Here is a 27,660-nt window from a genome sequence, read left to right on the forward strand (position 1 = left end):
ACCCCCTCAGACTTCCTCCAATTAAAACCAGTTTTGGATTGTCTAATCACTATTTGATTGCCTTGTGTACCGTTTCAACCTTGGTACCTTGGGGACAAACATCAGCCTTTTACCCAAGTTGCTTGTGCTATCAAGACTTGGGCTCGACTGAGGAAAGGTAGAGAAATATAAAAAATAGATTGCTTCAGTTGAAGAACTCACACTGAAAATCTGATGCTATAATTTCAGTGATTACGAATTTTCGAATATTATATTTTTTAGCTGATTCTGCAATTTTGTGTGCTTCCCCTGAGTGTGTGTTCCACAGATGTGTGATTAAGATTTGGTGGCATTTTAGCCACCAAATCTTCCAAAATGTAGCCCCTTGTTTTTTTTTGAGAAGTCTTGTTGATATTGAAAACAAATGTGGCATTGAACTGACGGTCACTGTGCTGTTGGCATAGATGAGGTGGAAAGACAAAATGGAGGCAGCAGCCATGTCAGGCCTGCTAATTACCGAGCACTTGTCTGTCTTTGTGAATAACTAGTGTTGTTTTTTAAAAAATCTTTCTTTCATGATGTTTGTGAAACACAACAGCCCAAAGACAAAGACTTTTCAAACCCATCTTTTGAATCCCACAACATTTAAGTTTAAAAATAATTGGCTCAATGCCAATGATTAAGTTCGAAATAGTTATTCTGCAGTGTCTTTTTTCCCCACATGGACTTGGTTTGAATCGCAGCGAAAAACACCTTCGCCCCCCCAATCCCAGCTAAAAACATTTGCAACCCCAACCCCTTAAAGAAAAGGCGAAGAAGCGTGTCATATTTTTTGGAGCTGTGAACATCAGCAACGCACCAATTTGAACATGGAAGGAACACGAGCAATTTGGCAAATTTCTCAGAGTTTTTTTTTCCCTTCACTTCTCTTCCTTTTCCTTTCCTTCTAGTAATTCTATTTCATTTTCCAAGCACTTCCTTGTGAACTTTTTCTTGGAAGCAAACGTCACCATTTGTGCTTTACTCTGTAACCTAGCAGATAAATCTGTCCCATTCCTGTCCCCGCCCCACCCTCCCAGACCTCCAAACCTGTTGCCATTTTAATTGTCAGAGCTCCTTGCAGTTTTTCCTGGTGGTTTGCTCGCTGTAATTCCAGAAAGAAGCACCATCTTGGAAATCATAGAATTTACAGTACAGAAGGAGGTCATTTGGCCCATCAAGTCTACACCAGCCCTTCGAAAGAGCACCCCACAAAGGCCATGCCTCCACCCTATCCCAGTAACCCCACCCAAGCTTTTTATACTCTAAGGGCAATTTATCATGGCCAATCCCCCTAACCTGCACACCTTTGGATTGTGGGAGGAAGCCGGAGCACCCAGAGGAAACCCACGCACACACGGGGAGGATGTGCAGAATCCGCACAGGGTGACCCAAGTCGGGAATTAAATCTGAGACCATGGTTGTGAGGCAGCTGTGCTAACCACTGTGCTACCGTGCTGCCCGAAGGTTCTGAAGGAATCTGAAGGTTCCTCAGACTGGACCAAACTATAGCACAGGAACTCCTCGAGGTGTGCTGCCCAGAACTACTCTCAGTACTCCAGGTATGATGTAACCAGGGATTTGTTACAGCTGTAGCATAAATTCTACTCCATTGTATTCTAGTCCAGTAGGTATTGACGGCCAGCATTCCCGTACCAGCCTCCCGGACAGGCGCCGGAATGTGGCGACTAGGGGCTTTTCACAGTAACTTCATTGAAGCCTACTCGTGACAATAAGCGATTTTCATTTCATTTCATTTTTCATTCTGTTTGCTTTTTTGATTACTGACAGAAGGCTGGATATCCACCAGCCCCAAAACACCTCACTCTGTCTGAGAGCTGTACAGAGGAGATCTTTATTAGGGTCTCTCATTAGCAAGAGTCATAAAATGGATATTCAATGAGTGGCTGTGAAATATCACCGAACATTATGCAGAAGGGTCTTAGAACAGCAGATTTAGTTGTTTTGCTCCAATTCAACTAGGATTCACCCAATGAGACAAATGTTTGTATCTTTTTTAAATAAATTTAGAGTAGCCAATTCAGTTTTTCCAATTAAGGGACAGTTTAGCGTGGCCAATCCACCTACCATGCACATCTTTGGGTTGTGGGGTCGAAACCCACGCAAACACGGGGAGAATGTGCAAACTCCACACGGACAGTGACCCAGAACCAGGATCGAACTTGGGACCTGGGCATCGTGAGGCAGTAGTGCTAACCACTGCATCACCATGCTGCCCGAATGTTTGTATATTTATGGAACCTATTCAGACCTTCTTTCAATGCCGCAGTTGTATAGGCATCTTCTGATTGTGATATGCAGAGAAACAACTGGTAAAATGAGGATCGATAACCTGCAAGTTATTAGGTGACTTGTTGATGAATCCTGATTCACCAAAGACCATGGGCTTTTTAAACAACAATATTTGTCGTGTAAAATTCTGAAAAAGTGTTGGTCCAGGTTCACTTACAGCTTTTGAGCATGGAATAAGAAGAAAGAAAAGTACAGCACAGGAACAGGCCCTTCAGCCCTCCAAGCCTGTGCTGACCCTGCTGCCCATCTAAACTAAAATCTTCTACACTTCCGGGATTCGCATCCCTCTATTCCCATCACCAAAGATTGTTATAATCAATGAACATAAAGGGCAAGATCTTCCGGCTGTTCATGTCAGCTGGATCTTGGGAAGCACTCTGTCCAGTTCCAGAAGACCTTTGTGAACAGCACAATACCTAACTTTGATTTGAACAAAGAGCAAAGAAAAGTACAGCACAGGATCAGGCCCTTCGGCCCTCCAAGCCTGTGCCGACCATGCTGCTCGTCTAAACTAAAATCTTCTACACTTCCGGGGTCCGTACCCCTCTATTCCCATCCTATTCATGTATTTGTCAAGATGCCCCTTAAACGTCACTATCGTCCCTGCTTCCACCACCTCCTCTGGCAGCGAGTTCCAGGCATCCACTACCCTCTGTAAAAAAAAAAAAAAAAACTTGCCTCGTACATCTCCTCTAAACCTTGCCCCTCGCACCTTAAACCTATGCCCCCTAGTAATTGACCCCTCTATCCTGGGAAAAAGCCTGGGAATGTTTGATAAAACTAAAACATGGTGTGAAATAGCACCCGGATGTATTCCAGCAGGAAAAGAAACAGCCAGTGAATGTGTCGGCTGCCAAATGCATTTTATGCCCGTGTTTTCGCCACACCATTCCAGAAGGTGCCAGCTTGTGTTCTATTCTCATTTTGGCACCCTGATGCCATGCCCAGATGAATTGCCTGTTAAATCCTGTTCTTGCCCAATGGCCACATGTAGTCTTTCGAGTGTGAGCCACTGGGTAGTGATCAGAAACTCAATGGTTAATTCCTTTCTTGTAGTTTGCTAGTTCAAGAATGATCTGCTGTCCTGGTACAGTGGGAATCACTCTTAGTCCTACCTAGTCTCTGTGGTTCTGTACAAAATCTTGCCTACTTTGAGTGATAATATTGGAATCCACAGAACCCTCTCACAGTTTTTACTGGCTTGGGGAGGGAGAATGCCTGAACTGTATTTACTCCTTTCACTGTTTTAAAATGTCTTGATCAATTAGAGGTTATTGGAGCTGGCATATTGGTGTAACCGTGTAAATCATGGGGATTTTGGGGGGAGTTTGGTCCGTTTCAGGGTACAAGCTCAACATGGGGAAATTAATTCCTAATTAATGTCCAGGTACAGGAGAGGAATTTGGGGGTGGGTGGGGGCGGTGAGTTTTTGTTACCTTGGGATACAAATGACGCAGAGTCGGTCTCAGTTGTAAAGTTGAATTTGGCACGGTTGGTGGAGGGAATGAAAGTCGGATTTTAAGAGGTGGGATCTGCTGCCATTATCGTTGGCTGGTCGGGTCCAGACGGTGTTGCCGAAGGTTTTTGTATGTAACAGAACCTCCCGGTCCTTGTGCCCAAGGCCTTTTTTAGGAAGTTAAATGGGATGATTTTGAGGTTTGAGTGGGTGGGTACAGTTCCGCTGGCGAGGGAGGTCTTCTGGGAGGGAGCGGGTTAGCGTTGCCAAACGTGCAAAACTATTATTGAAAAATGAAAATGGGCAACAAACATTGCAGTGGTTAGGAAATGGGTGTGCAGGAGCGGTCGGTGTGGAGTTGGTTGGCTTGGCCTCTTGTAAAAAGACAGGTTAAGGGCACTATTGCAGGCAATCCTTCCATTCTTGGCAGCCAGGTACTCCATGAGCCTGTTGGTGGTATCAGCGTTGAGTCGGTGGAACCGGGCTGGCAGCATTTTAGGATTGAAGCATGACCCTGTGGGTGGTTACCTGAGACAATTATAGGTTTGCTCCGATGGGTTTGGATGCAAGGCCCCAGGTGTGGTAGCAGGTGGGGATAGGATACTTTTAAAAAATAAATTTAGAGTACTCAATTATTTTTTTCCAATTAAGTGGCAATTTAGCGTGGCCAATCCGCCTACCACACACATCTTTGGGTTGTGGGGGCGAAACCCAGGCAGACACGGTGAGAATGTGAAAACTCCACATGGACAGTGTCCCAGAGCTGGGATTCGAACCCGGGTCCTCAACGCAGTAGGCAAGGGCAGCACAGTGGTGCAGTGGGTTAGCCCTGCAGCCTCACGGCGCCGAGGTCCCAGGTTCGATCCCGGCTCTGGGTCACTGTCCGTGTGGAGTTTGCACATTCTCTCCGTGTTTGCTTGGGTTTCGCCCCCACAACCCAAAGATGTGCAGGTTAGGTGGATTGGCTGCTAAATTGCCCCTTAATTGAAAAAATAAATAAATTGGGTGCATTAAATTTAAAAAAAAATTTTTTTTTTTTTTTAAACGCAGTAGGCAGCAGTACTAACCACTACGCCACGTGCCACCCTGGGGATAGAATACTTAAGGATTTATTTGTTGGAGGGAAGTTTGCAAAGCTGGAGGGGACATATCAGTTGCCGAAGAGGAATAAGTTCAGGTATCTGCAGGTTAGAGACTTCGAGGAAGGAGGTGTCTTAATTTCCGGCACTGCCACCCCAGGTGCTGCAGGACAAACTTCTGTCCGAGTAAGAAATAGAAGAGGGCAAGAACTCTAATGTATATGGGGAGCTGTTAAACCATGTCCATATGTTTTGGGGAGTTTGGACGGGATTTGTAGGTAAGATGTCAAAGATTTGGGGGTAATGGTAGCTCTGAGTTGGGAGGTGGCAATATTTGGAGTATCGTAGGATCCAGAAGTGCAGGTGGGGAGAGAGGCCGATGAGTTGGCTTTTGCTTCCCCGATGGTGCAGAGACTGATTTTGTTGTGCTGGTGGGACTCTGAGCCGCTGAGCATAGGGGTATGGATGAGTGATTTGGCAGAGTTCCTGCACTTAGACAAAATCAACTTCATTAGGGATGCAGAGGAGGGGTTCGCCTCAAGGTGGAAGCTGTTCAATGACTTTGTTAAGGAGTTTTGAGTCATCAATAGGGGGGAAGGTGTGGGGTCTTTTTTCAGTTCAGGTTGAGTTAGAAAAGGGGAGTCGAGCGCCGGTGTGGAAGCGGGTAAAGTGGGGGTTAGATGGTTGGGGGCGCGTGTAAGGATGTTTTGGCTATTTGCTGTTGCCGCGGTTGGTCTTGAGTTTTTTCTTCTTTGTTATGTATATATTTGAAAATGCCTCCAATAAAATGTTTTTTCAAAAAAAAATCTTGCCATTTGGTGTGTGCCTTAGGGCTGAGAGGGAATCAACTGGGTTTGTACTCTTGTTTCCTATGCAATCCGAGAGCAAACATGCCATGATGTGCAGATATTATGTGAGCCCAGAGTTAGAGTGCTGTGATGACCCCATGGTTAAATGGAATTCTAACACAGTACCAGTGTGTGCCACACTGACAAGTATTTGATATCTGTGAGATTATGCTCCAGTGTTAAGCAGTAGGAAGAGCAACAGCCAATTTGTGCACCACAAAGTCCCACAAATATGAGAATGACCAGATAATCTGTTATTTTAATGATGGGTGAGGCCTGGGATCCCTGGGAGAACTCCCCTGCTCTTCAAAAGAGTCCTATGGGATCTTTTATGTTAACTTGAGGGCAGGTAGGGAACTGGTTTGGTTTAATGGCTGCGGGGCAGATTAATTAAAATAAACTGGTTAGCATAGTCAATGCAGACCATTTTATCTTTTTTGGCTTGAGTTTCCAACAGAAACTTTGGAACCAACGATAATCCCCCAGCAATCCAAGAGCAAAACTGCTGTGTTGTCATAGAAACTGCCTTCCCATCAGAAAATGGGGCTTGCAGTCCAGTGGTGATTGGCAGGTAAGGTAAGTTTGTCCCGCGGATTGTAAGGAAGATCAGTAGTTTAGATTGGTTTTCTTGCTTTTTAAGAAAGAAATAGTGTGGAGAACTGCTTCCTGTCAAATAGTACAGTATTGCTCTCTGGCTGTAAACGGCCATCTCTCACAAATCACCATGTAGTACATGTGACTTTATTTTTTTTCCTCCAGAACAACTTGATCTCTGAATACTCAATTCTCGAGCTTCATTAATCTGGGTTGAATGATGTAAGATGTGAGTGCATGGCTGAAGAACATCATTTTCAGTTCACGATGCTGACTTTATTTGCCTTCATCCCCGTCCCATTTGCACACTTCCCAAAGATATAATTATATAGTTTGGACATCTAACTGTGCTACCCCTCCAATGTCTGAGAATGCCAGGTAAAGACTTGGTTTGTCTTGAGTATGATGGCAACCATAGCCAAATAGCTTGTCAGCACTTTCTTTGGCAAGGTGTGTGGTATGAGAGAAACACAATCGCGGTGTGAATCAGTCTTCAGGAAAGGAATTTAAATTGTTTACCATCATGGAGTGGAGGTTATACTCTGTCTTTGTCATTTTTGGATGGAATAGTTTTTTTGGCCAAGTATTTAATATAAAACGTTTTTAGAGAAAATGTAATCCCTTGAGAATTTTACTAATTCAATGATCTCCAACAAAAGAAATTAATGAATAATTTTAAATGTATGTAAGCGTAGTGTGATTTCAATTAATTCCACGTCTTGGGGACCTAATGAAGCATATGTCAAAAGTGCCTTAGATGTCTGTCTCTGATCTCTTTACGGGGTACTTTCTGTGTTTCAAGTGTACAGGATGCGCTACAAAGCATTTTGCACATGGTGAATTATTATGGCTGGTTTACAATGTTGGTTTTTTAAAATGGCTCTCCTGTTGATCAGGAAAATTTCTCACCCTTCCACCCTTCTAAGGATCCAAGTGTTGGGAGGCTGGCATATATTTATGATTTTCTCTCCTTGAGGTGCTGCCTCATGCTAAGGTACAGTTCCAGAAGTACAACTTTCAATGCCTTGTACAAGTGAACTTTTCACTAATGTTGAATAATTTTTGCATGTGTTGGGTACGTGGCTATCAGTGCTGCTTCCCACCCTCAGTCCAGGAGCTCTGAGGTTAAACAAGTTTTCTCAAAATACCTTTTTTTATCAATTTCTTGTTGCTGGGTGCAGTTCCGTTGACACCAGCCACCTACCTGAATTTTGCCTTTAGGCACCGTCATGCTTTTTTTAATAAACTGAGCGGCAATTTAGCGTGGCCAATCCACCTACCCTGCACATCTTTGGGTTGTGGGGGTGAGACCCACACAGACACGGGGAGAATGCGCAAACTCCACACGGACAGTGACCCGGGGTCGGGATCGAACCTGGGACCTCGGCACCGTGAGGCAGCAGTGATAACCACTGCGCCAGCATGCCGCCCCGATGGATGTTTACAGAGCAGCATGGTGGTGCCGTGGTTAGCACTGCTGCCTCACGGCTCTGAGGTCCCAGGTTCGATCCCGGCCCATGGTCACTGTCCGTGTGGAGTTTACGCATTCTCCCCGTGTTTGCGTGGGTTTCACCCCCAGAACCCAAAGATGTGCAGGGTAGGTAGATGGGCCATGCTAAATTGCCCCTTAATTGGAAAAAATGAATTGGATACTCTAAAATTTAACAAAACAAAAAAAAAGGAAAAAGGAAAAAAAACAAGATCAGAAGTAGACCATGTGACCTTTCGGACCTGATGCACCATTTACTAAAATCATGGCTGAATGTCCATGTGAACTCTAGTTTCTCGCCTTATCCCCATATCTTGATTCCCTAAAAAGCGAAATACTGCGGATGCTGGAAATCTGAAGTAAAAACAGAAAATGCTGCTTTCCTTAGTGCCTGGAACTCTATTGGCCTCAGCTTTGAATACAATCCACAACTGAGTGTATCTTCGGGGTGCAGAATTCCATAGATTCACAACACTCCAAGTAAAGAAATTTCAGAGTACATAAAGCAAAATTGTTTCCAATGGCTGAAGCATCAATAACTGGGGTGGGATGGGCGCCATTGTTTTAAGGTGATTGGCCAAAAAACAGGATGGTGTGAGGAAAAACAATCTTCACACAAGATGTGATGACAATTTTGAATGATATAGTGGATACCGATTCAATAGTAGCCTTCATAAGGGAATTGGATAAATACTTGAAGGAGGAAAAATTAGAGGAATTTGTAGATGCAACAGATTAGTGGAACTAACCACAATCACTGCAGTGCAGAAGGAGGCCATTTGGCCCATCACGTCTGCACCGCCTCTCTACGTGGGCTCGCCCCCACTGTGCTACCGTGCTGCCCGTGAAGGTCACTACGTTTCCGAAGTTACCACCCCTGCGTTGTAGCGGCCGGGCTATGGAGTGAGGCTCTGTGAAGGATAAACTCGTCGTTCTCATGTGGGAGACTGAGTCTCACCCAGTTCAAGTTGCATGACGGTGTCAAGGATGAGTCAGTTCTTTCCAGAAATGGAGGATAGATGCTGGCAGAGTGCCACGGTGGCCAGCGAATCATGTCCAAATGTTTTGGGCATGCCACGGGAAGCCTATGTTGAAGGTCCGGAGGGGGTAAAGGTGACTCCGAGCCCGTGGGTGGCATTATTTGGAGTTTCGAAAGATCCGGGAGTGCAGGTGGGGAGAAAGACTGATATGTTGGCCTTTGCCTCCCTGATAGCCCGGAATACTGCTAGGGTGGGGAGACTCCGATCCGCTTAAAGCAACGATGTGGCCTAGCGACTTGGCGGAGTTTCTGAACCTGTAAGGATAAAGTTTCTGATCAGAGGCACAGATGAGGGGTTCTTCTCGAGGTGGAGGTTGTTCACCAACTTCTTTAAAGAGTGCTGAAACATCAGCAGGGGGTGGAGGAATGTGGGAGGGGGGTTGTCTGGGGGCAGGGTTTTTTTTTGTTCATCTAGTTGATGGGGCAGAGGGAGTGGGTTGGGACGGACTGCTTGATTGATTGTTCTCCCTGTATGAGCACCACACCAGGTGGTACATTAACTAGTGTCATGGGAGCTTAAAGATCTGTATTGATCTGACCTCCCCCACAGTGCTAGGCTTGCAATTTGGGAATTGGAACTCAGAACACCATACTGTCCCAATTATATTTTTAATAATTAAATTTGACTACGTTGATTGCAAATTCTACGGTGAAATCCAAGCCCAGCAATTCTTCCAGTTTGTAATTTTTTTTATCAATGGATGCACGAGTCTTTCACGACACACTCGCTTGTGTCATCAGTTGCTCGAGCCTGATCCCACAGCTGTGATAAAGACACTGGGGACTGCAAAGCAGGCGAGGCCAAATGGCGTCGCTTCTCGTGATGAGTCAGAGCTGGAAAATTCCACTCATCCCTCGACGGGTGAGTTGCTTCCCAGCCTCAGCATATTGAGAAAAAGAGACTCATCAGCTTGATTAACACTATTGCTTTTATCCCTCTTTGTCACTGATTTAATGTTTCTGTTTAGAATCACAGAATGGTATAGCTACCCAGTTTCCACTCCCTGCTCTTTCTACATTGCACTGGATGTTTTTTCTCTCCGGTATTTATCAAGTTGTTGAATCTTCCACCATCACCCTGTCAGGCAATTCATTCTACACCATATCAACTCACTGTGTAACATTCTTGCATCTGGTTATTTTGCCACTCACCTTAAATCTGTCTCCTCTGATAGCCAATCATTCTGCCACTGCCTATTCTGTCAAAAGGATTCCTTTCTGCATCTGAACTTTGGTTTCCCACTCGCTTCTTTTCCTCCACCTCATTAGGTATCCCCCTGCACTAAAGACGTATTATTTGTTTTCTGACAAAGAATTTTGCCCAGAAACCTTATTGCGTTTTTTTCACTACCAGATTGATCTATGAAGTTTCTTCATGACAGGAGTTTATGCTGTGTTGGAATCTTGGAAAGGTTTGATCTTTAGTTGAGGGATTACACAGAAATGTCTTTGTAGTAGGGATATTTAGATTTATTGTCACATATGCAAGGTACAGTAAATAAATATTGTTCTGCGTACAGTCCAAGCAGGTGGCTCCATAAATGAAACACAGAGCATATGATAAATGCACAATGTAAATACATAAACATAGACATTGGGTGATGCGTACGGAATATAGTGCTACAACTGTAGATAAGATACATAGAAATATGCTGGACCAGCCAGTGACAAACATATTGCAAAGTATTATATGATTTTAAAATACAGAAACAGGCCATTCAACCCATAGTGTTGTTTATTCTCCAGAAGAGCCCCTTCTAACCCTATCAATATATTTCTCTCATTCATATGTTTGTCTAGCTTTCCCTTAGTTACATTCCTGTGTAGCAAGTTTACATTCTCACCACTCTGGATAAAGATGCTTCTCATGAATTTCCTATTGGATTTATAGGTAACTGGTCATCTGTTTATGGTCCCTCGTTCTGGTCGTGTCCAAAAGTGGAAACATCCTCTCTATGTCTCCCCTCTAAAACACTTTCAGAATCTTGAAGACCATTTTCAGGTCACAACTTGGTTTTCTCTTCTTCACAGAAGAAAGACCCAGCCAGGGCAGCACAGTGGCGCAGTGGTTGCACTGGGACTGCGGCGCTGAGGACCCGGGTTCGAATCCCGGCCCTGGGTCATTGTCCGTGTGGAGTTTGCACATTCTCCCCGTGTCTGCGTGGATTTCACCCACACAACCCAAAGATGTGCAGGTTAGGTGGATTGGCCATGCTAAACTACCCCTTAATTGGGGAAAAAAAACATTTGGTACTCTAAATTTTTTTTTAAAAAGCAAGTTCCACCCCCCCCCCCATTCAATCTTTGAGTGAATAGGGGGAATGTAGGAAATTCCGAATTGTGATGTAAAGTTTGCTCCCAAATGATTTTTTTTTGAACAATCCACCAGGTTTGTCTCCCACTGATTAATATTCACCGACCTACCTGACTTTATCCCTGGTTTCGGACGGAGTGCACCCACTGTAATTTTCTCTGGAATCCATTTTGCACTAATCATTTCAATGGCTTGTCCAGGAAGAGTTGGATGTAATGCAAGCTTGACTGCTTTGTTGCAATATTTCATCAGAATACATATTTTTTTGGATTGGCTGCATGCCAAAAAACAGAGCTGTTCTCAGATAAGGGGTGACTTACGACGCATGTGGAGCAGCAAAAACAAGTGGGCGGACTCCACAATTAAATTTCTCCATTTTGACATGGCAGCCTCTCTTCAGCACCCTCCTTATGATTTTCTCCAATTAACTGAGCAGCTGCTGCACCTCGTAGCTCAATAAAAGGAAAGCACAATTTGGGATATTGTGTATATTTGGCAGTCCAAATACAGAATGTTAAAGCCTTTACGAGCGTACAATAAAGATTCACCACGATGATACCAGAGGTATTGTTATGAAAGGAGACGTGAGATACTGGGACTGCCTGCACTGGCAGGAAGGACAACAAACCAGAGGGTACAGATTTAAGATCATTGGCAAAAGAATTGGGGGAGGATGAGACTTTTTTTTTTACACGGGGATTTGTCATGATCTGCAGTGTACTGTCTGAAGGGGGTGGGTTGTGGAAATATTAAGTAATAACTTTCAAAAGGGCATTGGATACATAAACAGGCTATAGGGAAAGAGCATGCATGTGACTATTTGAATAACTTTCACAGTGTGGTGAGAACATGTAACTCAGTTCAGGTGAATAGCATAGATGTATGTAAGGCAAAGTTAGATCAGCAGGGGGCAGGAGGGAGATTTGTAGATGAGATGAAATAGGATGGCAGGATGCATATGTGGACCATGGCGTTGGGCCCTGTTGATGCCCTGTTTCTGTGCAGTGCATTCTGTGAATTTCACTGGAGCAAAGAAGGCCATGGAAAGATTTTGTTTTTTAAAATAAATTTAGCGTATACAATTCATTTTTTTCCAATTGAGAAACAATTTAACGTGGCCAATCTACCTACCCTGACCAACTTTGAGTTGTGGGGGTGAGGGGAGAATGTGCAAACTCCACACGGGGTCATCGGTGCCATGATGCAGCAGTGTTAACCATTGTGCCACCATGCCGCCTTAGGAAAGATTTAATATCAGTTTGAAAATGAGGAAGAATTTTTTTAAAAAATAATTTTTATTGGGATTTTTTACAGAACATATAAAATATAACAACAAACAATGAAATGCAACAAAATAACCCATAACTGTAACACCCCCCAGATCGCCTCAACGCATGTATCATATCCCCCCCAACCCCAACAAAAGAACTTTAAAATAAATTAAAATTAAACAAACATAGCCATCGTCCCCTCCCCCTTCCCCCCTTTCCCTCCCCTTCCCCCCTTTCCCTCCCCTTCCCCCCCTTTCCCTCCCCCTTCCCCCCTTTCCCTCCCCCCTTTCCCTCCCCCTTCCCCCCTTTCCCTCCCCCCCTTTCCCTCCCCCTTCCCCCCTTTCCCTCCCCCTTCCCCCCTTTCCCTCCCCCTTCCCCCCTTTCCCTCCCCCTTCCCCCCTTCCCTCCCCCTTCCCCTTTCCCCCCCTTCCCCCTTCCCCCCCCTTCCCCTTCCCCCCCCTTCCCCCTTTTCCCCCCCCCCCTTCCCCCTTTTCCCCCCCCTTCCCCCTTCTTCCCCCTTCCTTCCCCCTTCCCCCCCCCTTCCCCCTTCCCCCCCCCCTTCCCCCTTCCCCCCCCTTCCCCCCCTTCCCCCTTCCCCCTTCCCCCCCTTCCCCCTTCCCCCTTCCCCCCTTCCCCCTTCCCCCTTCCCCCTTCCCCCTTCCCCCTTCCCCCTTCCCCCCCCTTCCCCCCCCCCCGGGTTGCTGCTGCTACTGTCCCAGTACCCTATCGTTGAGCCAGAAAGTCGAGGAACGGTTGCCACCGCCTAAAGAACCCTTGTACCGATCCTCTCAGGGCGAATTTGACCTTCTCTAGCTTAATAAAACCCGCCATGTCATTGATCCAGGTCTCCACGCTTGGGGGCCTCGCATCCTTCCATTGTAGCAAAATCCTTCGCCGGGCTACTAGGGACGCAAAGGCCAGAACACCGGCCTCTTTCGCCTGCTGCACTCCTGGCTCCATCCCAACTCCAAAGATCGCGAGTTCCCATCTTCGCTTGATCCTGGATCCCACCACCCTTGACACCGTCCTCGCCACCCCCTTCCAGAACTCCTCCAGTGCCGGGCATGCACAGAACATATGGGCATGGTTCGCTGGACTCCCCGAGCACCTGACGTACCTGTCTTCACCCCCAAAGAACCTACTCATCCTCGTCCCAGTCATGTCGGCCCGGTGCAGCACCTTGAATTGGATGAGGCTAAGCTGTGCACACAAGGAGGAAAATTAACCCTCTCCAGGGCATCAGCCCATGTCCCGTCTTCGATCTGTTCCCCCAGTTCCCCCTCCCACTTAGTTTTCAGCTCCTCTACTGACACCTCCTCCACCTCCTGCATGACCTTGTAGATATCAGATATCTTCCCCTCTCCGACCCAGACCCCCGAAAGCACCCTGTCACTCACCCCCCTCGTGGGAAGCGAAGGGAATCCCTCCACCTGCCGTCTAGCAAATGCCTTTACCTGCAGATACCTGAACATGTTTCCCGGGGGGAGCCCAAATTTCTCCTCCAACTCCCCCAGGCTCGCAAACCGCCCATCAATAAACAGGTCCCTCAGCTGTCTGATGTCCGCTCTGTGCCAACCCTGAAATCCCCCATCAATGTTCCCTGGGACGAACCTATGGTTCCCCCTTAACGGAGCCTCCATCGAGCCCCCCACTTCTCCCCTATGTCGCCTCCACTGCCCCCAAATCTTGAGGGTAGCCGCCACCACCGGACTCGTGGTATACCTCGTAGGGGGGAGCGGCCACGGCGCCGTTACCAGGGCCCCCAGGCTTGTATCTCCACAGGACGCCCTCTCCATCCGTTTCCATGTTGCCCCCTCCCCCTCCATCACCCACTTGTGCACCATCGGCACATTGGCTGCCCAGTAGTACCCCGAGAGATTGTGTAACGCCAGCCCCCCCCCCCCCCCATCTCTACCCCGCTTCAGCTCCATCACCCCCAGCATTCCCCCTTCTGGGTCCGCCACATACAACAGCAGGTCGTCCGCATACAGCGATACCCGATGTTCCGCCCCACCCCGTACCAGACCCCTCCATCTCCCTGACTCCCTCAACGCCATAGGCAGAGGTTCAATCGCCAGTGCAAAGAGCAAGGGGGACAGGGGGCACCCCTGCCTGGTCCCACGGTAAAGCCTAAAGTACTCCGATCTCCCTCCATTTGTAACTACACTCTCCATCGGAGCCCCGTAGAGCAGCCTCACCCATTTGATGAATCCCTCCCCAAATCCAAACCGCTCCAGCACCTCCCACAGGTACCCCCACTCAACTCTATCAAACGCTTTCTCTGCATCCAGCGCCACCGCTATCTCCGCCTCCCCCTCCACTGCCGGCATCATGATAACGTTTAGCAGTCTCCGCACATTCGTGTTGAGCTGCCGTCCCCTGACAAATCCTGTCTGATCTTCGTGTATCACCCCTGGCACACAATCCTCTATCCTGGTGGCCAGGATCTTAGCCAGCAACTTGGCGTCAACATTGAGGAACGAGATAGGCCTGTATGATCCCCACTGCAAGGGGTCCTTATCCCGCTTTATGATCAGAGAGATCAGTGCCCGCGACATCATTGGGGGCAAAGCCCCCCCCCCCCCCCCCCCCCTCCCATGCCTCATTGAAGGCTCGCACCAACAGGGGGCCCACCAGATCCGCATACTTATTATATAATTCCACCGGGAACCCGTCTGGCCCCGGGGCCGTACCTGACTGCATTTGTCCAATCCCCCTGACTAGCTCCTCCAACTCTATCGGCGCCCCCAGCCCCTCTACCAGCTCCTCTTGAACCCGTGGGAAACATAGCCTGTTCATGAAGCTCTCCATCCCCCCTCTCCCCATCGGAGGTTCCGACCGGTACAGTTCCTCGTAGAAGTCCCTAAAGACCCCATTTACGTCTGTCCCCTTCTGCACTACATTCCCACCCCTATCCGTCACACCACCAATTTCCCTAGCAGCATCTCGCCTACGGAGCTGATGCGCCAACATCCTGCTCGCCTTCTCCTCATACTCATATATGCGTCCCTGCGCCCTCCTCCACTGTGTCTCCGCCTTTCTGGTGGTCAAGAAGTCAAATTTGGCCTGCAAACTATGCCGTTCCCCCAGCAACCCCTCCTCCGGTGCCTCCGCCTATCTCCTGTCCACATCCAGGAGCTCCCCCACCAGTCTCTCCCTCTCCCTCCTTTCCCTATGGGACCGGATGGAGATCAGCTCCCCCCGGATCACTGCTTTCAGAGCCTCCCAGACCATCCCCACCCGAACCTCCCCCGTGTCATTGGTATCAAGATACCCCTCAATACTTCTCCGGACCCTCCTACACACCACCTCATCAGCCAGCATCCCCACATCCAGGCGCCAGAGCGGGCGCTGGTCCCGCGCCTCCCCCATCTCCAGATCAACCCAGTGCGGAGCATGGCCTGAAATCGCTATGGCCGAATACTCGGCATCCTGCACCCTCGGGATCAATCCCCTGCTCAGGACGAAAAAATCTATTCGTGAATAAACCCTATGGACATGGGAGAAAAAGGAATACTCCCGCGCTCTTGGTCTCCCAAACCTCCAGGGATCCACCCCTCCCATCTGGTCCATGAATCCCCTCAGTACTTTGGCCGCTGCCGGTCTCCTACCCGTCCTTGAACTGGACCGGTCCAGTGGGGTATCCAGCACTGTGTTAAAGTCTCCCCCCATGATCAGGCCCCCTGCCTCCAGGTCCGGAATGCGGCCCAACAAGCGCCTCATGAAGACAGCATCATCCCAATTTGGGGCATATACATTAACCAGCACCACCTTCTCTCCCTGCAGCCTACCCTTCACCATAATATATCTGCCCTCCTTGTCCGACCCCACCTCAGCCGCCTCGAACGCCACCCTCTTCCCCACCAGAATCACCACCCCCCGGTTCTTCGCGTCCAATCCTGAGTGAAAAACCTGCCCCACCCACCCTTTCCTCAGATGAACCTGGTCCGCCACCTTCAGGTGGGTCTCCTGGAGCATAGCCACGTCCGCCTTCAACCCCTTCAGATGAGAAAATACCCTAGTTCTCTTAACCGGCCCATTCAGCCCCCTCACGTTCCAGGTAATCAGCCGGATCAGATGGCAACCCGCCCCCCCCCCTCCCCCGTCGGCTAGACATAGTTTGTCGACTGCTCGCCCCAGGCCAGCTCGCCCCTGCCCGACCCGTTCCCCATGGCGATAACGCCTCTCCCCTACCCCCCCCCCCCCCCCCCCCCCCCCCCCCCCCGGCCTACACCAGCTCCTTCCTGACCATTCCAGCAGCAACCCGGTATCCCCCCCCCAAGGCTAGGACCCCTCCTAGCCGCGACGCACCCTCCATGGTACTTCCGTGAGTCAGCTGACTTCTGCTGACCCCGGCAGTTCCCGCCAAAACCTATCCCCTCCCGGCATGGGTGTCATCCCCCTCTTGCCACACCACCTTGGCACCGCTTCAGCGCGGGAAAGATAACCAGTAGAGGCCACGCCCCCACCACCAGCTCCGCCCCCCCCTGCCCCGCGGCGCGGGAAACCAGAGGAAAGTCCGCGCTTTCACACTGCCACACCCCACCCTTCTGACACAGCTCCCCCAAATCCAGTTTCACCCCAACCCCCAGCTCCGTACAGAAGAGAACATATAAAATACAAACCCCCAACATTCCCCACATACCCCACACCCATACCCAACAAACAGACCCACCCCGAAACAGCAAAAAGAAAACCAGCATAAAAAAAACACTGTCAAAGTTAAAGACCAGCAACAGCGAAAACAGCAACGGCCATAGTGTGTCCCCAGGCCCTAGTTCAAGTCCAGCTTCTCCGCCTGTACAAAGGCCCACGCCTCCTCCGGGGACTCAAAGTAGTGGTGCCGGTCCTTGTATGTCACCCACAGGCGCGCAGGCTGCAGCATTCCAAATCTGACCTGCTTGGCATGCAGCACCGCCTTCGTCCGTTTGAACACGGCCCGCCGCTTAGCCACCTCCGCACTCCAGTCCTGGTAGATTCTCACTACCGAATTCTCCCACTTGCTGCTCCTCTCTTTCTGGCCCAGCGCAGCACACACTCCCGGTCGCTGAATCGATGGAACCGCACCAGCACCGCCCTCGGGGGCTCATTTGCCTTCGACCTCCTGGCCAGCACTCTGTGAGCTCCCTCAAGCTCCAGGGGCAAATGGAAGGACCCCGCCCCCATCAACGAGCTCAACATCGTGGTCACATACGCTGGGAGATCCGACCCCTCCAGCCCCTCCGCCAGGCCCAGGATCCTCAAATTCTTTCGCCTCGTGCGAACGTCCAGCTCCTCCAAGCGGTCTTGCCACTTTTTGTGAAGTGCCTCGTGCAACTCCACTTTCCCCACGAGGACCGCGGCCTCCTCCTCCCTCTCAGCGGCCTGCTGCTGCAACTCCCGAATGGACGCCGCCTGGGTCCCAAGCAGCTTGTTGGTAGTCGCGTTCAGGGAGTCCAGCAGCTCAGCCTTCAGCTCCGCAAAACAGCGCAGAAGAGAGGCCTGCTGCTCCTGCGCCCACATCCACCAGTCCTCGGGTGTTCCGCCGGCCGCCATTTTGTCCTTCTTCCCCCCGCTTTCCTTTAGGAGCTGCTGCAGCTTTTTCCTTTGCCCCACTCCGGGTGAGCACCATAAATTATGGGGAATGCTCCTCTAGACACCTTCCCCCACCGGGATTCGTCGAAACAGTGCCGTTTGGGGCCCTCAAATCGGCCCAAAAGTCCTTAAATAGCGGGAGCTGCCGAACGTGCGGCTTAGCTCCGCATAGCCGCAACCGGAAGTCATGAGGAAGAATTTTTAATATGATGAAGGAATAAAGATTATTTGTTCTGGTTGGGATGTAAGCAATGAGGGGCATTACATTTAAAATGATCAGTCAGTTGAGATGGAACTGGAGAGAATTCGGAGCTGTTGAAACTCTGTTTTGCCTGATGCCATTCCCTTGAATCCAGCAAGGAATTATCCTTAGGTCCCCCTTCTGTTTCTCACCTACATGTTGCCCCTTTGCAGCATCTGAAGAAACAGCATCACATTCCATATATTTGCTTATATCACCCAACTCTCCCTCACCACACCTCTGGACCCCTGCACTGGGCGGGATATTCCATGGCATGTTTTTCAGTGGTAGTCCACCATTGGCCGGTGGAAGGATCTTCATGTCCTGCTAATGTCTACAGGTTTACCCATCAATCACATCCTCTGCTGCTGGGTAACCCACAGCGGGGGCTTCATGTCTGCAGGACCAGATGATCCTGCTGGTGCCAAAGGCTGGAAAATCCTGTCCACTGTCTCCAATTGTTACTCTGCTTGTCTAGTGTCCATTGTTGGATGAGTAGGAATTCCTTCCAACTAACTAGTAGGAAGACCCAAAGCCATTGTCTCCAGTCTCCACAAACTGTGTTCCAGAGTCCCTGGCTCCATCCGTCCCTTAACCATTGTCTGAGGTTGAAATACACTGTTCACAACCTTGGCAAACTATTTGGCCCTGAATTGGGTTTCTGACTTCATATCCTCTCCATTCCAAGACTACATACTTCCACCTCCTTACATTCCTCATTTCCATATATATCTTGGCTCACCTGTTGCTGATACCCTCATCAATGCCTTATCAATTAGCCTTAGGCTTGACAATCCCAATACTCTCCTGGCTTTTGATTTCTCGCCCTCTGTAGACTTGAGTTCATCTAAAACTCTGCTGCCCGTATCCTAGCTTGCACCATTGTGATCACCTCATTGCTCACAGATCTACATCGATTTCCACTCTGGAGTGCCGCAGTTTTAAAAATGTAATTCATGTTCTCAAAAATCACTCCTTGGCCTCGCTCCTTCCAATCTCTGAACTCCCACTACAATCCTCCTCGATCTCTACACTCCTCCAATTCATACTCGATTTTCATTACTCCATATTTGGCAACCATGCCTTCAACTGCCTAGGCCCTTACCTCTGTAATTTACTCCCTGAACATCTCCATCTGCTACCTCTTTCCTTTTGTTTTTAAAGGGCCCCTTAAAACCTACCTCCACCTGTCCCAAAATCACATTGTGGCTTGGTGTCAAATATTGCTTGAAAATGCTTCTGTGAATCACTGTGTGACAATTTACTGAGTCACTTGGTATTACAGAATTTGAATATTGCTGAAAAGAGATACATTACCAAAGCTTTTTGTCTTGGACTTATCAGGACAAATGCAAGAATACTAAATTTCAAACGATCACAACAGTTTATACTACAGGAGAAAAGGGTGCTGTTAATTGAAATTATCTCTGGCCAAGGCATTTTGATGGAGAAAACAACAGGAAACTATATGCTCCCAGCTCCTCGTAAATTCAAAAAAGGCACAAGACTTGAACATATTGCCCTTGCTTGCAGAGAATGGATCCCTGACTCAACCGACCCACACTCGCAAAACCCAAAACAAACATCTACTGTTGAATGTGATTCTGCGATTGGACAGCACTTTCTGAACAATCCTGAGTGAGTTAATAGCTACACTAACAACCAATTTAAGATGAGTAGTCAAGCTTGCAACATGATTCATTTATGCTTGCTAGAAGTGACTTAACAAATGACTGCCTTTACTCTGCTTTTGTATACTACAATGTGGCCATAAGCAGTTTCTTTTCACACATTAAAGAACCTCCCTTTTAATTCATTTGTCGGTGTAAATACCAGGCAATGCAATCAAATGAAACTTAATGTCCTGTGGTATAATTAAGGCAATTAAATGGAAGATTCCAAAATAGAGGATTCTGTGAAGTACTTTTCCAAGGTTCACTCAGTTTAAATGTGCAATTATACCAAACTAACATTGTCTCAACGGATTGGACAGTGGTGGAACTTTATGGTATCAGCCAGCAGCCTGGCCAAGATGAGCTGTGAACAACATAGAACATGAACATGTGGATCAATTAATTTTTCCCATATCGCAATTGCTTTTTTTGTCAGAGGGGCCCTCTGGTGCTCAAGCCCTCTGCCAATAGAAACAATTTCTCTCTATTTATTCTGTCTGAACATCTCATGGTTTTGAGAACTTATCGAATCTCCTCTCAACCTTTCCTTCCGTAAGGAGAATGGCCCCATCTTATCCAACCTTCCACATAATTGAAGACGGGTACAAGTACAAAGTGCCTGAGTTGTCTGGCATGGAACTAAATCATATGCTCAGTCCCAGTTTCAATGTGTAGTCAATGCTTAGCCAGGAAGAACTATGGTGGGGTAACATATTTGGACTCCGTGGTCTTGGGTGGAAATCAAATCTGCCAGGCCTAGTGGTCCCTTAGTTGTCCAGTGTTGCATGCTATTTCAAAAAAAGAGATACCAATGGGCTTGTGATGTTTCAATTTTTGTCCTTCAATGCTGCAAACATTGCCTGATATATCTTGTTCCTGTATGCCCCCGAAGAGGCTTGATTGCTGGAGAAAACAGAGTGGGGCAGAAGAGACATCAATTAACATCACTGAGCTAATAGGGACTATAATGTTGGTGAAAACTGAGAATATGGAGCTGGAATACAGTGGGGAAAATCCTCTGGAGATGTCAATGGTTTGCATTTTCTCGAGCAGTCCCTGATGATGAAACCTTATTCCACCTAATCAACTTTACTCTGCATCGTGGAAATAAGGTAGCACAGTGGTTAACACTGCTGCCTCATGGCACTGAGGACCCGGGTTCGATCCCGACCCCAGGTCACTGCCTGTGTGGAGTTTGCACAATCTCCCCGTGTTTGCGTGGGTCTCACCCCCACAACCCAAAGGTGTGCAGGCTAGGTGGATTGGCCATGCTAAATTGACCCCTAATTGGGAAAAAAATAATTGGGTGCTGTAAAAAAAAAAAAAAAATTTTTATGGAAATGTGCCAATTGTCCCAAAACAGTTTCATCAGTCAATTTACATTCTTTGAACTGCTTGTGTCCATTTATTAATGCTGATCAGATGCACTTCAAGTCTTGTTACTCAAATTTTGCAGTTCCAGTCTTGCGGGCACAATGATCTGGTTGATTATCTTTTCTTGATGCCTTCCCATGATGTCCGGGATGGATTGTAAATCACTCCCGTTGAACAGTGTCCAGAATAGGGGATTTTTGTGTAAAGTTGACAGGAATTTGTAAGTTGCATTCATCACATGGTTGATTTACTTTGGTTGGAATGGTGACTCTGTCTGTAGTTGGCAAAGATTGAGGGGAGGGAAGCAGTGTCATAATAACACTGTACATCATTTTTGAATGAATTTAGCTGGCCTTTGAAAAATCCTTTAAATTTTTTTCCCATGCAAGGGGAAATGTGGCGTGGCCAATTCACCTACCCTACACATAAAGAACAACGAACAATATAGCACAGAAACAGGCCCTTTGGCCCTCCAAGCCTGTACCGGTCAGGATACCAACCTTTCGCAAAACCCTCAGCACTTCCTACTGCCGTATCCCTATATATCCATCCTATCCATGTGTTTGTCAAGATGCCTTTTGAATGCCGTTAATGTATTACTTCCACAACCTCCCCTGGCAACGTTACAGGCGCTCTCATCCTCCGCATAAAAAAACCTGCCTCGCACATCTCCTCTAAACTTTGACCCATGGACCTTAAAACTATGCCCCTGGTGACTGACCCCTCCACCCTGGGAAACAGTGCCTGCCCATCCACTCTATCCATGCCCCTCATAATCTTATAGACCTCTATCAGGTCACCCCTCAACCTCCATCTTTCTAATTAAAACAGTCCAAGTCTATTCAGCCTCTCCACATAGCTAACACCCTCCAGAACAGGCAACATCCTAGTAAACCTCCTCTGCACCTTCCCCAAAGCCTCCACATCCTTCTGGTAGTGTGGCGACCAGAATTGTGCACAATATTCCAAGTGCGGCCGTGCCACGGTTCTGTACAACTGTAGCATGACTTACCAGTTTTTATACTCGATGCCCCGTCCAATGAAGGCAAGCATTCCATATGCTTTCTTGACTACCTTGTCCACTTGTGTTGCCACCTTCAAAGATTTATGGACATGAATGCCCAGATTTCTCTGACTTTCTAGATTCCTAAGAGTTTTGCCATTTACAGTATATTTCCCCTCTGTGTTAGAGCTACCACATCTTTGAGTTGTGGGGATGAGACCCACGCAGACACGGGGAGAATGTGCAAACTCCACATGGACAGTGACCCGGAGCCAGGATTGAACCCGGGTCCTTGATGCCCTGAGGCAGCAATGCTAACCACTGCACCACCATGTCGCCTGCCTTTGAAAAATAATTCAAATTGTTGGAACTGTGGTCTCAGCCAAGGAGCTGTCTTGTGGAAGTGCTACTGAGATTACCCTGGTTTCATATTTTGGTACGGTGAGGTAGAACACTTACAATAGTGGATGGTTGCAAAATGGCTGTGATGCTGTGCTAGCAAAATCCAAAGAACGTTGATTTCCTGTTGGCTTACAATCCATTTCCTGTTGTTTGGCCCTCTGTGTGGATTCCTGGAAGAAGTTCGTCAATCAGTCCTCATAACCAAGATTTTTAGAACAGTTGTAACTTGGCCACTGATGCTACAGATTCCCTCTCCGGCTGATTTTCCATTCTGTACACAGTTCAAAGTAGCTTTGGAATTCCGTGTAGTCTTTTCCCAGGTGGGACCCAGTCCAGCAGCAGCCGTGTAACATAGTTCACCTGCCCATCAAAATCTTCTTGCCGTGAAGCACCTCAGTGTTAAGCACACTTTTTCATTTTAAACCGATACCTGACATTATTGCCCAGTGTGTTCCAAAGCATTCATCTGCTGCTGTTTCAGATTCTAGCTTCATTTTTATGTTTGTTCTCTGTGAATGTGAATAACTGCATTTATGACCCATCCTGAGTTCTGGCAAGATGCGTTGGCCTCCTTGCTGCTATCCTTGTGCTGATGTGGTGGTCTCCTGGCTATGAGAGGTTGGTAATTCCAGGACATTAACCCAGTGACGTTGAAGGACGTTGATTCAGAAGTATTAACTGTGAGCGATAAAGCTTGCTGAGCAATTTGAAAATAAATCTTTCTGAATGATAGTTATGGCATTGCCGTTCAAACAGGAAGGAAAAATTGATTTCCTACACCATCTTGAATGGAATACAAGGCACATGGGATCCATTTACAGGGATGGCTGTTGTTGCTGAACTCACTACAGCAGACACATTTTAACAGAGCATTGGACGCTAATTGGCAAACGGCAGCTTCGGAACTGATAGGCGAAGAGTTATCCAATATCTGTAATCTGTCTCATGCCGAACTAAAGTCTTGCTGTCTATTTACTATGCTTAGATGCATCCATGACCCAATGATCTTGTGATCAGGATTGTATATTCCATTCTTTGCACAGGACCCCTCTTGAATCTCTATCTTTTTGAGGCTTTATCATGCAAACACCAGGTAAAATGAGGCCTGATACAGAACATTTACGCTGCTATATATTGTAGCAAGTGAACTTGCATACCCACAATTTATCAGATTTATTTAATTAAATCAGGACAATATGGTTTCATGTAATAATACAACAATAATTGACATACCATGCCTCTACAAAGATCATCTTGGCCCTGCCAAACCCAGCACAAAGGTGTGTGTTCCGTTCTGTTGTGGGCAGCACAGTAGCCCAGTGGTTAGCACTGTTGCTTCACAGCTCCAGGGACCCAGGTTCGATTCCAGGCTTGGGTCACTGTGCGGAGTCTGCACGTTCTCTCCGTGTCTGCATGGGTTACCTCCGGGTGCTTCGGTTTCTTCCCACAGTCGAAAGATGTGCAGGTTAGGTGGATTGGCCATGATAAATTGCCCTTGGTGTCCAAAAAGGTTAGATGGTGTTACTGGGTTACAGGGATAGGGTGACGATATGGGCTTAGATAGGGTGATCTTTCCATGGGCCGGTGCAGACTCGATGGGCCAAATGGCCTCCTTCTGCACTGTAAATTCTATGATCAATGAACTCTCTAGTAATCCAGAGGCCTGGATTAATGATTGTGAGGGAGAATTCAAATCCTGCCACAGCCACTGAGGAAATTAAATTCAATCAACTAAATAAATCTGGAATAAAAAGTTGGTATCACTTATGATAACAGTGAAACAATAGATTAGCATAGCCTATCTGGTTCACTGTCCTTTAGGAAGAAAATCTGCCTTTGTTATCTGGTCTGGCCTCTTGAGACTTCAGACCGACAGCAGTGTGGTTGGGTGACACTTAACCAGTGTTTTTCAAACAATTTTTCCTGGGACCCACTTTTGCCGACCAATCGACCTTGAGGGTCCACGCCGGCCGACCTTTGCGACACACACATTTGCTCACCTTTTAATGTGAAAGGGGAGCCTGCTTGGTCCTCAAGATCGCACTCCAATCAGGTTCACTGGAGGAGAGGGCAATGCACATATCAGGTGCAGAGTTCAGCCAGTTCCTTTGCGTCGTCTTCATCTTTGTGAGAACGGGGAATCCAACCTCGCACATGTAGGTTGTTGTAAAGGGCAATAGCAGCAAAATGCTTGTTTTACTCAATACTGGATACTGGAGATGCTAATCCAGAATGCTGATGCCTCATGGGCTTTTGGCATGTTTTTAATGTGCTGTCACGGGTCATGTACAGCAGCTTTGTCCTTTTGTTTGGAGTCAGCTGTAAGTTATCAACTGACTCTGGGGTCTCAACCTCAAAAGGAGTTTTTCAGCCACCACTTCTCTTCCAAAATCTGAAACTTCTCTCATTTGCCGCACTTCTCTGCATATAACACACATGGGCATTGCATCCTTATTTGCATAGGCACAATTGACAAAACCATACCTCAAGAAATCGTCTTTATACTGCCTTGTTCCTGAGTTAAGTCTCTTATTTGTAGGTTGTTAACCAAAGGCTCTGGAGCTCTACAGAGCTAGCACTGCTCTGTCTTACCCTGGACTCTCTTGAGCAGCGCACCCTGTAAGACACTGTCCAATAGGTTTACTGCCTTTTGAGTCTCTGACCATCTCTTACTTTTCAGAAAAACATTCATCTTCACAGTTCACTTGCCTTGTTTGCCAGAAGCTGGAAAATGGAAGCAGTGCCGTTCTGTAATTTGGTGCCAAAAGCATGTACCTGGAGGACACTTGATGCCAAGTGTGTGTGCTGGGTGCATGACCTTCTCATTGCTGCCGCTTCTGGCTGGAGGACCCCACACAGCCTCATTTATTTGCATTTTAAAAGACGGCAGTAGCCGCCGTTCTCAATTTAAAGCCGGTTGTGGCCGTGGGGCACTTCTCCCGTGATCGGGTATACCGTGGGAATGCTGTAACTGATTGCTCCACAGCCTTCCTGGCACCCGCCCGTGATCTGCACTTTGAAGAATCTTGCTTTCACTGCCCTTGAAGTGGCTTAGCAAGCCATGCAGTTATATTCAAGAAGGTGGCTTGAGGGTAATTAGTGTTTGGCAATAAATTCTGACCTTGCCAATAACATTCATTACTCTGGAATGAACATAAAATGTTCCTGAGCCAAGCTAACAAGTTGCTGCTTATTTACAGTCTATACAGAATCACCATCACAATTTAACTCATTGGTATTTTTGTACTGGTAAATTTTCCGTTCACATTATTTTGAATATGCTTTGTTTTTCAAACTCAACATTAATAGGTAATCCAAATCATAAATTTTGTCTGGGGGAAATGTTTGAAGTCAATCCTTATGTATGAAAATGCCCTTGCCCTGTAATCATGATTCTATAATCATGCCCTATAACCTACGACTAAGCTGTGGATCAACATTTTTAAATATTTACTTAGACTACTTCCACTTCCATAATATTGCCCATCTCTGCCCCCTCCCCAAGTTCATCTGCGAAATCACTCATACATTTATTTGTTACCTCTACGTTTGACTATTCTATTACTCATGACTGGCCTCTCATCTTCTATAAACTTCAGCTTGTCAAATCTTGCTGCCTGTATCCTAAGATGCATTGAGCTCCCTTTACCAATCAACCTCTGCTGTTCATTGACCTGTATTGGCGACACGGTGACACAATGATTAGCACTGCTGCCTCACAGCTCCAGAGACACAGGCTCGATTCTGATCTCGGGTGGCTGCCTGTGTGGAGTTTGCACATACCCCTCTGCGTTGGTTTCCTCCCGCAGTCCAAAAATGTGCAGGTTAGATGGATTGGCCAGGCTAAATTGTCCCTTAGTGTCCAATGGATAGGTGGGTTTGCGGGAATGGGACAGGGGATTCTTAACTGGGTTAGACCAATTTGGTTTGAAGTGCTCCAGGGTTTAGATTTTCCATTACCAACACCTGTCTTTCATTGACCCCAGCCCTGCTGCGTCACATCCTTGTACTTATCTGACAAGGTGGAGTTGCCTGAGTCACAGCTGTCAGTTCCGCGTTAATGCTTGCACTTACCTTTTGCACTGGGCCAAGTCATGTGTTTTTCTTTTTTGCCCTTCTCCCAAGGGATCTTTCAGAGGGGAAAAAATATTAGCAGAACAAAAGATCCTCCACTTAATATCATTCTCTAAGGGATAATATGCTTTTTGCTTTACTGGGAAAACAGCACAGTTTCTTCCCCATGCCCCTTTACTCCTGAAGGTGTATGCTTCTCATGGATTGTTCTCTGGTACCTCACTAAAGTGTTCATTCTTCATTGTCTGAACAATAAATGTTTTTGGCTTCCCAGTAATGCACAGATTCCAGAAGGGGTTTCAGGACAGAGGTCAGGAATAGGAGTTAAAACTTTTTTTTCACCTCTCATCACCCCTTCTCCACTGTTGGAAAGCTGTTGCACACTTTTCCCCTCCTCCACCACCACATACTCTATACCCTTGCCACTGATTGCACCCCTCCTTGGTCACCACTTCTGGCTAAACCAGATTGTTCACAGCCTCAGCATTCCCAAGCAGGGTTTCTGACCCATCCTCTGCATCTCAAAAGCTTTTTTAAAAATTAATTTACAGGATGTGATGTCGCTGGTTAGGCCAGTACCTGTTGCCCATCCCTAGTTATCCTTCAGAATCTGCTGTTTTCTTGAACCATTGCAGTCACAGTGCTGTTAGGGAGGGTGTTCTGGGCGGTCCATACATTTTCATTCCTGTCTTTCATCTATATAACAGCACTCACCTCTGGCCCCATCTTTGCTCATCTGCGGCAACCTTTATTAATGCCTCTGTTACCTCTATTTCAATGCTCTCCGAGCTGGCTTCCATCCTCCGATGACTGTTTGCTCATCCAAAACCTGTTACCTCTGTTCTCCATCTTGGAGCAGACTCTTCCTGCTTATCTGTCAATTCTGGCCTTGCTGATC

General features: G+C 47.3%; 1 protein-coding gene across 2 annotated transcripts in view; it reads left to right on the forward strand.

Annotated features, from left to right (window-relative positions):
* Window positions 1–27,660, forward strand: part of gatad2ab (GATA zinc finger domain containing 2Ab) — a 143,578-nt gene that overhangs the window by 19,577 nt on the left and 96,341 nt on the right. The gene's annotated exons all lie outside the window — the stretch shown is intronic.

The sequence above is a fragment of the Scyliorhinus canicula genome, chromosome 18 (assembly GCF_902713615.1).
Source record: "Scyliorhinus canicula chromosome 18, sScyCan1.1, whole genome shotgun sequence".
NCBI classification, from domain to species: Eukaryota; Metazoa; Chordata; class Chondrichthyes; order Carcharhiniformes; family Scyliorhinidae; genus Scyliorhinus; species Scyliorhinus canicula.